The sequence below is a fragment of the Etheostoma spectabile genome, unplaced genomic scaffold (genome assembly GCF_008692095.1).
Source record: "Etheostoma spectabile isolate EspeVRDwgs_2016 unplaced genomic scaffold, UIUC_Espe_1.0 scaffold00019034, whole genome shotgun sequence".
Lineage (NCBI taxonomy): Eukaryota > Metazoa > Chordata > Actinopteri > Perciformes > Percidae > Etheostoma > Etheostoma spectabile.
In genome coordinates this window covers 1-8195 of record NW_022604635.1, presented here as the reverse complement: position 1 = coordinate 8195, position 8195 = coordinate 1, and the positions used below count along the sequence as shown (strand labels likewise).

General features: G+C 41.9%; 3 non-coding genes across 3 annotated transcripts; 2 read left to right on the top strand and 1 right to left on the bottom strand.

Moving 5' to 3' along the window:
- Positions 1 to 1248: 1248 nt before the first annotated feature.
- trnak-uuu (transfer RNA lysine (anticodon UUU)) lies at positions 1249 to 1321 on the top strand. Its single transcript has one exon. It is a non-coding gene; the product is annotated as a tRNA-Lys (tRNA).
- A 1505-nt stretch (positions 1322 to 2826) lies between these two features.
- trnar-ccu (transfer RNA arginine (anticodon CCU)) lies at positions 2827 to 2899 on the top strand. The gene has a single exon. It is a non-coding gene; the product is annotated as a tRNA-Arg (tRNA).
- A 1969-nt stretch (positions 2900 to 4868) lies between these two features.
- Positions 4869 to 4940, bottom strand: trnaq-cug (transfer RNA glutamine (anticodon CUG)). Its single transcript has one exon. It is a non-coding gene; the product is annotated as a tRNA-Gln (tRNA).
- Between the last annotated feature and the right edge of the window lie 3255 nt (positions 4941 to 8195).

The window sequence follows — 8195 nt, the reverse complement described above, 5'->3', positions numbered from 1 at the left end:
TCCCTCAAGGTTCAGTTCTTGGCCCCCTCCTTTTCATCACCTACCTACTTCCCCTTGGCAATATCTTCCGCAAATTCAACATTCATTTTCATTGTTACGCAGATGACACCCAGCTCTACTTATCCAGCAAACCCACCTCCTCGCTCCCCCCCTTGTCCCTTACTAACTGCTTACTTGAAATAAAAGACTGGTTCACCTCAAACTTCCTTAAACTAAACAGTGATAAAACCGAACTCCTCCTCGTAGCCACCAAGTCCACCCTATCCAAAATCAATAGTTTCTCTCTACCAATCGACATCTCCTTGGTCTCCCCTTCCCCTCAGGTCAAGAGTCTGGGCGTCATCCTTGATTCCTCCCTCTCCTTTCAGTCACACATAAATAATATCTGCCGGTCTGCATACTTCCACCTACGCAACATAAACCGCCTCCGTCCGTCCCTTACCCTCACACTGCCTCCATCCTTATCCACAGCCTCGTCACCTCCCGCCTTGACTACTGTAACTCTCTCCTTTTGGCCTTCCTCAAAAATCCCTCCATAAACTTCAACTTCTTCAGAACTCAGCAGCTCGTGTCATCACCAGAACCCCCTCATTTCATCATATAACCCCGGTTCTTCAGCAGCTCCATTGGCTCCCGGTTCAATTCAGAATACAATTTAAAATCCTTCTCCATACTTTCAAAGCCATCCATAACCTTGCCCCTCCATATCTATCAGAACTCCTACAAATCGCCGTCCCCTCCCGCTCCCTCAGATCTTCCTCCTCTATCCACCTCACTGTCCCCCATGCTCGACTCATCACCGTGGGGAGCAGAGCCTTCAGCCGCTCTGCTCCCCAGCTCTGGAACTCACTCCCACCCGACCTCCGCAACATCAACTCTCTCCCTCTGTTCAAAACTAGACTAAAAACCCATCTGTTCCAGCTCGCTTATCTGTAAATACACTGTTCCTGTTTTGTTTTGTTTTTGTTTGTTTGTTTTGTTTGTTTTGTTTTTTGTTTTATTTTTTTTGTTATTACTACTTACACTTTTATGTTCCCTGTATCTGTCTCTTATTCTCTGTAAAGCGTCCTTGAGTGTTAGAAAGGCGCTGTTAAATAAAATGTATTATTATTTTATTATTATTGTGCAAATTATGGTCTACCCTCCTGCTGTCCAGAAGATCGTGATCATGGCAACAGCTTAATGGTCTTCATTTACTTTAATTTGTAGTTCAGCAGATTGTTTTTTCCACAGTCAATAGCTTTAGAAGCCTGGGTAGCTCAGTTGGTAGAGCATCAGACTTTTAATCTGAGGGTCCAGGGTTCAAGTCCCTGTTCAGGTGTAGAGTTGCACATTCTGCTAGATGAGTTATCCATTGACATGCCTGAACACTTCAGACATTGCCATATCATTTGTGTTCCATGCGCAAGTCTTTAAAAAGAATTGTGGCTATTTTTCAAGCAGGTTTGTATCATAACAATGTTGCTGGTAAGTCTAAATGAACAATGGGCAACCTACATCCATCTTGCTAGCACCCAAATCTCTGTACTCATCTCCCTGCTTGGATAGTATGTCTAAGGACATAACACATATGTTATATAACCCTTTTGATTGGTTTGCTACCACTCTTAAAAAATTCCTTTCATTGTATCAATCTCAGAAATAACCAAAGAATGTCAAATTCCATTCATGTGCTTGTGCCAGTGTTCAACCACCTGTCACTGTATTTTCAGCAGCAGTAGTGTTTTTTAAAACACCTGGCCCGTGTGAGGGTTGAACTCACGACCTTCAGATTATGAGACTGACGCGCTGCTACTGCGCCAACGAGGCTATGAAACGTATTGTAATGGTTCGCAAAATTTCAGAAAAACTAACAATTTGGTCGTCAATCTTCACAAAAACATGTATCTGGAAACCTATGTACTCACACAAAGGCTAAAATTGACCCTAGATGCTTTGTCATGACCCCATGAAAAGGCCAGGACAAAAGACCGTGTGCAAAGGTTGAAGGAAATGCGAGAATATGACCACAACAAAAGAAATGATAATTCAATGATGGTGTTAGTCAGTTTAGTCAGTGGTGAATGTATATGCATGGATGAGTGTGAGGTATGGTGTCAGCGATTTATGCTGGACAGAGTAAAACTAACAAAGATGAGCGGGAGAGGTGCTGGACTGAGAGCACCTCTAGGACAATCACAGATGTACAACCAATAATAAAACACTACTGAGTGAATGCGTTCAGAAAATGAAGAACATTGTTCAGAAAGCTTAATGAATTTTCATATGACCAAAGCTATTAACCACCTGAACCTGGTAAAAGGAATGAGGTACTCATGCATAGCTAGCTAGTGATTTACCTTCTGAAGATGGTGGTCGGCATGCCAATGAGGCTTGGAAATTTGCAGATGGTGATTCAGAGGAGATGTAACAGTTTAAAGTGTAAAGTAACTTAATTTTCTAAATTGTCCACCTACAGTGCCAACGAGAGCTCTACTCTAATATTACCGGGTACGCAATAGCTATTCAACTTTAGAAGGTATTGTTGATCTCAGAAAACAACGATAGACAGCACCATCTTATCACAACGCCCATGTTTGTGTTTCTTCAAAGTTTGCAAAAACATTCACATGAACTCGCAAATCAATTGATGAGATTTTGGAGGTCAAAGGTCCATTATCAAGGTGACTGTGTCCTCATGTCTGTCGATCCAATTCTTGTGAATGCAATATCTCTGGACGCCTAGAGGGAAGCACTTCAAAATCTAGAGGTCAAGGTTACTGTTTCATTATGTCTCCAGAACTGTATATGTATTTCTCCTGAACTGTTGAGTTTGGGTGACGTAAGGCCCCAGTGGCCTAATGGATAAGGCACTGGCCTCCTAAGCCAGGGATTGTGGGTTCAAGTCCCATCTGGGGTGGTTTTCAGCAGATTGGCACAATGGAAGTGTGCTGGGCCCACAACCTAGAGGTTGATAGTTCGAAATCATCTTCTGCTAGCTCTGTTTTGCTGGTGACACAATGGTAGACACTCTGAAAGGGAGATGAATCAAGAGATTATGATTTCCATGGTGAGATGAATCATGTTAAACTGCTGGAAAAGTTGTTGACAGCCCATGAAAAGTAGCAAATCACGTTCTGGCAGTTTTCTGTCCATTTTAAAAAATTGACATCCACTACCCTGTCAGGACCCTGTAGTAATGCTGTCTTTCCAGTGATGTGATTGGTAAGTGGTTGGGCTGTTTACAGGTTTAATCATATCCATCGGTTGCATGGACGGGACATCAATACCCTGGTTCCACCGCCTGACCGCTGTCTTGTCTTTGTCGTTCAACAACTATTGGGCTCACACCTAAACGCACCGAAGCATCTCAGCCGAAAATCACACTGCACCTCAAAAGTGCTCTCAAGCACTCCCAGCTGTGCTTTTGCAGAAGAGTGCCTTGTTTTCTTTTAGCTTAGAAAAAGGCTTTAGCTTGACAAGGTAAACAAATTGATCCATAGTGCTACTCTAGTGTGTCCACTTCAGTTATGTATTGAAGCACATCCTTAAGCTAATGGCCCTCATTTATTAACCTAACGTACGACAGGCTTTACGTGAGATTCATGAAACGTTGTATCACACAATCAGAGCGTAAGAATGATCGTACATTGATAAATGCAGCAGCTGGAAACAATCATAATAAAATTATCACACCCCATTATATTCTCGGTTTTGAGGCATCGCCGCTACTATTTACGACATGGACAGACGTAATCCGGCTAAGAAGAGGCATTTTTCAGAAGTGGAGATTGCAAACCCTGACATCTCAGGTGCTCTGGTGCAGCAGGTACCACCAGGACCAGGAGCAGCCGGCTACCACCAGGCCCAGGAGAATATGCCACCTAAGAAAAATGCAATCCTACCCGATGAGGTTGAGGAGATAAAGAAATCTCTGGACTTCTTGTCGGCGGAGATTTCTTCTGTTGCAGTGCAGTGCAACAGAAGAAAAATCATGGATCTGATGAGTAAAATACAAACGCTAAACGGGCAAAACGTGGAGAAGATTGCTTTTCTGAAACTTGAGTTGCTGACCTCGAGCAATGCAATGTGATTATCAGCGGCCTGAGAACCAAACAACGGAACCATGCCAGAGTGGCCGCAGACGCTGGATACACCACTGCTAGGCTGAGGGAAGCTCTCGAGGAGGAGAAGGAGACGCTGAACAACAGGTGATTTGCTTTTTGGACAGCAAAGGATTTATGTTGATAGCAGGGACATTGAGGATTGTCATACTCTGCCGAGCAAAAAACAAACGGCCACTCCATTGGTAATAATCCGGTTCACCAACAGAAAGAAAAAGTCAGCACTCCTCAGACAAGGAAGGAAATTAAAAGGCATCCAAGTTTACATCAACAAACACCTCACCAAGAAAAATGCTGATATGCCAAGAAAGCACTCATACTCAGAAAACAAAACAAGATCCAGGCAACATGGGCAAGAATTGTAAAATATACATCAAACTTCATGGCTCTACGCCTGAGGCAGCAAAAGTGATTCTCATCAGGGACATCACCGAGCTGGATAAGTTTGAAGAAGGAATGAATCAAGAGCAACATAGGCCTACATAATGTAACTGCATACAACTGAATTGGACGTATAAAACACAATGATCATGGCAAACTTGGACAGAAATTCTCGGTTACATATGATCAACTGAACTTGGAAACTTTCAAATACACAGAACTTAAACCACAAGACATTGAAACAACATGACCAAGATAATAATTTCTACAGTGGTTCTCACTGCCAGTGTGCATATTACACAGTTAAACCTGTAAGCTTACTGTAAACTAGATGTGGAAAGTTGAAAGGTTGATCTTTTTTACCTGTGCTGTGGCTTAAAAACCAGGTTCCACTGAGATTTGAACTCAGATCGCTGGATTCAGAGTCCAGAGTGCTAACCATTACACCATGGAACCTTAAAAGTGTTGCAGGGTTTGTTAACTAAAATGGACTAGTCCATACACACAATATATACATACTCTAAACAGAACAATACAGAGGGCCTCAGAGATGGCAAAAGTACTCACTGCCCGTGCTCAAGTAGAAGAAGAGATAATTGTGTTAACAAATACTCTGGTAAAAGTAGAAGTACTGATTAACTTCTTTACTCAAGTAAAAGTACCAAAGTACAGGCTTAGCATTTAATTAAAATATAAAGTAAAAGTAGCCTTATGAATGACAAAGCTACTAGGCCAGACAGATGTTACTAGAGAGCACTGAGAAAACAGTGGACATGGACATCCTCCCTGGGGCCACGTCATCAGCCGCCATGGAGTCTCATTTTCACTGTTATGCCGATGACACACAACTGTATGTGAAATATGACTCACAACCCCTGCAACTACAGCACCATCATCTTCAACACTCACCACCTGTCTGGAGGAGATAAAGGCGTGGATGAAACACAATTTTCTCCAGTTAAACAGCTCCAAAACCGAGGGCAATCCTTGTTGGCACCTCACATCAAGTCCAGTCATCCTCCATAACCGGTTAACTATCTCTGGTCAAGACATTCCCCTCTCCACAACAGTCACCAATCTTGGTGTAAGATTTGATCCACAACTCACCTTTGAAGCCCATATCAAAAACCTCTGCAAGATCTCCTTCTATCATCTCAGAATATTGCCAAAACTCCGTTCTACACTCACCTTAGCTGATGCTGAAAAACTGGTCCACGCCTTTGTCTCCTCCAGACTGGACTACTGTAACGCAATTCTCATCGGGATCCCTAACAAGAGTCTGCAGAAACTGCAATATATCCAGAACAGTGCTGCTAGGATCCTGATGAGAGTGCGAAAAAGTATGACCACATCACACCCATGTCCACTCACTTCACTGGCTTCCCATTTCAGCAAGGATAGAATACAAGGTCTCAATCATCACCCACCAATGCATCTATGGAAATGCCCCCCCTACCTGAAAGAAACTACTCATCCCTCACACTTCAACACGATCCCTCGCTCAAAAAACTCCAACCAGCTCCTAATCCCCAGAACTAAACTCAGCAACATGGGTGATCGAGCTTCTGCTCTACCGCTCCTCGAGGACGTGGAATGCCCTCCCTGACCATCTAAGGGCACCACAGACTTTGGAGACTTTAAAAAAGGACTAAAAACATTTCTTTTTAGCAGAACTTATGAGTTTTAACCTTGCACAAAAAATGTTGTTGCACTATTTATAGATATTTTACATGATGTTTTTACCTTGCTTTTATGACCTTGACTGTAGCACTTTGAGATTTGTTTAAATGTAAAGTGCATTACAATAAAATTTATTATTATTATTATTATGGAGAAAAGACTCTTTATTCTTTATTCTTATATGCCATTGCCTACATTTTAAATGGCCGTCTGCCAATAGGCCTAAAAATATATAAACATATAGCCTATTTATATTGACAGAGATGGGACTCCAGGTTAATAAGATTCTGACCGAGTAGCAAGATATGAATTCAAGTGTGATTTGTGAGAAGTCTGTGTATGTTCCAATTTAATTAGATTAAATTTGTAATGGTAACTCAGGGAAATTATTTGAAATTTAGTGAGGACTAGATTAGAACTGGATTTAAAGCTAATTCTGGTTTCCAACTTCGGCCCAGGTAAAACACAGACGGAGAAATCTCTGTTACTGCTTTATTACAATCATCATCAGTATAAACATGGGGGGGGGGGGGGGGCAGCTCTGCTATGAATGTGTGTTGGTAATAAAAGAAATAAAACAACATTGTAAAGGCTACCATACACAATGTATAGGAAATCTTACAGTGAGGAAAATAAGTATTTGAACACCCTGCTATTTTGCAAGTGCAGCTTAGGCATTATATGGTGTGTTGAGGTGCTACATGAAATTTCTGCAAACAGTCATAGCACGGCTTATCACGTTGTCGTGGCGAGTGTGGTTAGGCGATGGACAGAGATCCGTTGGGGTCTCCCCGCGCAGGTTCAAATCCTGCCGACAACGAGCAGTGTTTTTAAGAGTGGTACCAAACCAATGACACATCAGAGTATACCAAACCCCAGATGTGCTTTCATAAACAATATTGTCTTATCTCATAGGTACTGGAAGCAACCAGTCTCCACCAATGTATTTCTTATCAATCTGTGTTACAAGATTTGCAGTGAACGTTGTATTGTCCAGCAGAAAGGCAACAGGTTTGTTTATTTGACTATGATTTATACCATAGCAGTGCAAGCATTTTGCCCAGGTTTGATTTCCAGCCACCGCAGTTACATTTACAGGTTTTAAAGCCATACACAACATATTTCAATTTCCTTGCAAGAGTCATCCCAAAAGCATTAATAAAGATAAATCTAAGTCTATCTCAGAAAAAAGTCAAAAGAATTTCAAAATCTTCAGGGGATGTAGCTCAGTGTTAGAGCACATGCTTTACATGTATGGGACCTGGCATCTCCAGCAGGTATTATGGTGGAGTCTTTAAAAGAGCTGCAACAGATATTACCTCCTGTGGTAATCTGACTGGTAAACAACACAACAAGCACTTTGAACGACATATTTCACAGTTTCCATTTACAGTATTTATTACCTGTAGTGCAGTATATGTACTGTATTACACTCCAGTTTTTATGGTTGTTATAGCAGGAATAAAAAATGTATGAGCACTGTCTTTATTTATGGATGAGAATAATCTCTACATGAAATAGTTACTGTTCAGCAGGTGGAGCGACATTTCACTTCAGACACTTGCAACATCAGAGGCTTGTTAAACATCAACAGACAGGAAATATACTGATGATACAAAGCACAGGAATTAGCAGAGGATGGTTTTGATCCATCGACCTCTGGGTTATGGGACCAGCATGCTTCCGCGGGCCACTCTGCCTGCTGATAACAATCAGGGGCTGGAAATATGTGATTGACATTTTGTGGGGAGATTGGGAACCTGTGGCAACCAAGGTTCCAACAGCTTACGGGTTGTAAAGTTAACATTTGGGAGACCTTGCAACTATCTTTTATTTGAGCTCCCTGATTACTCACACATTGATATTCCATGTAAACACTTGTGATTGGCTGGTGTTTTTAAAAAAAAAGGGCATTGTGAGCACAGATAAAACATCAGTAAGGAGTCTACCAAGTTGCCTCTTTTGTCATTTTAGTTTGGACACCCAGTGAGGCTTACAATGTAAAAAGAGAGCCTGGTCGGGCTAGAACTC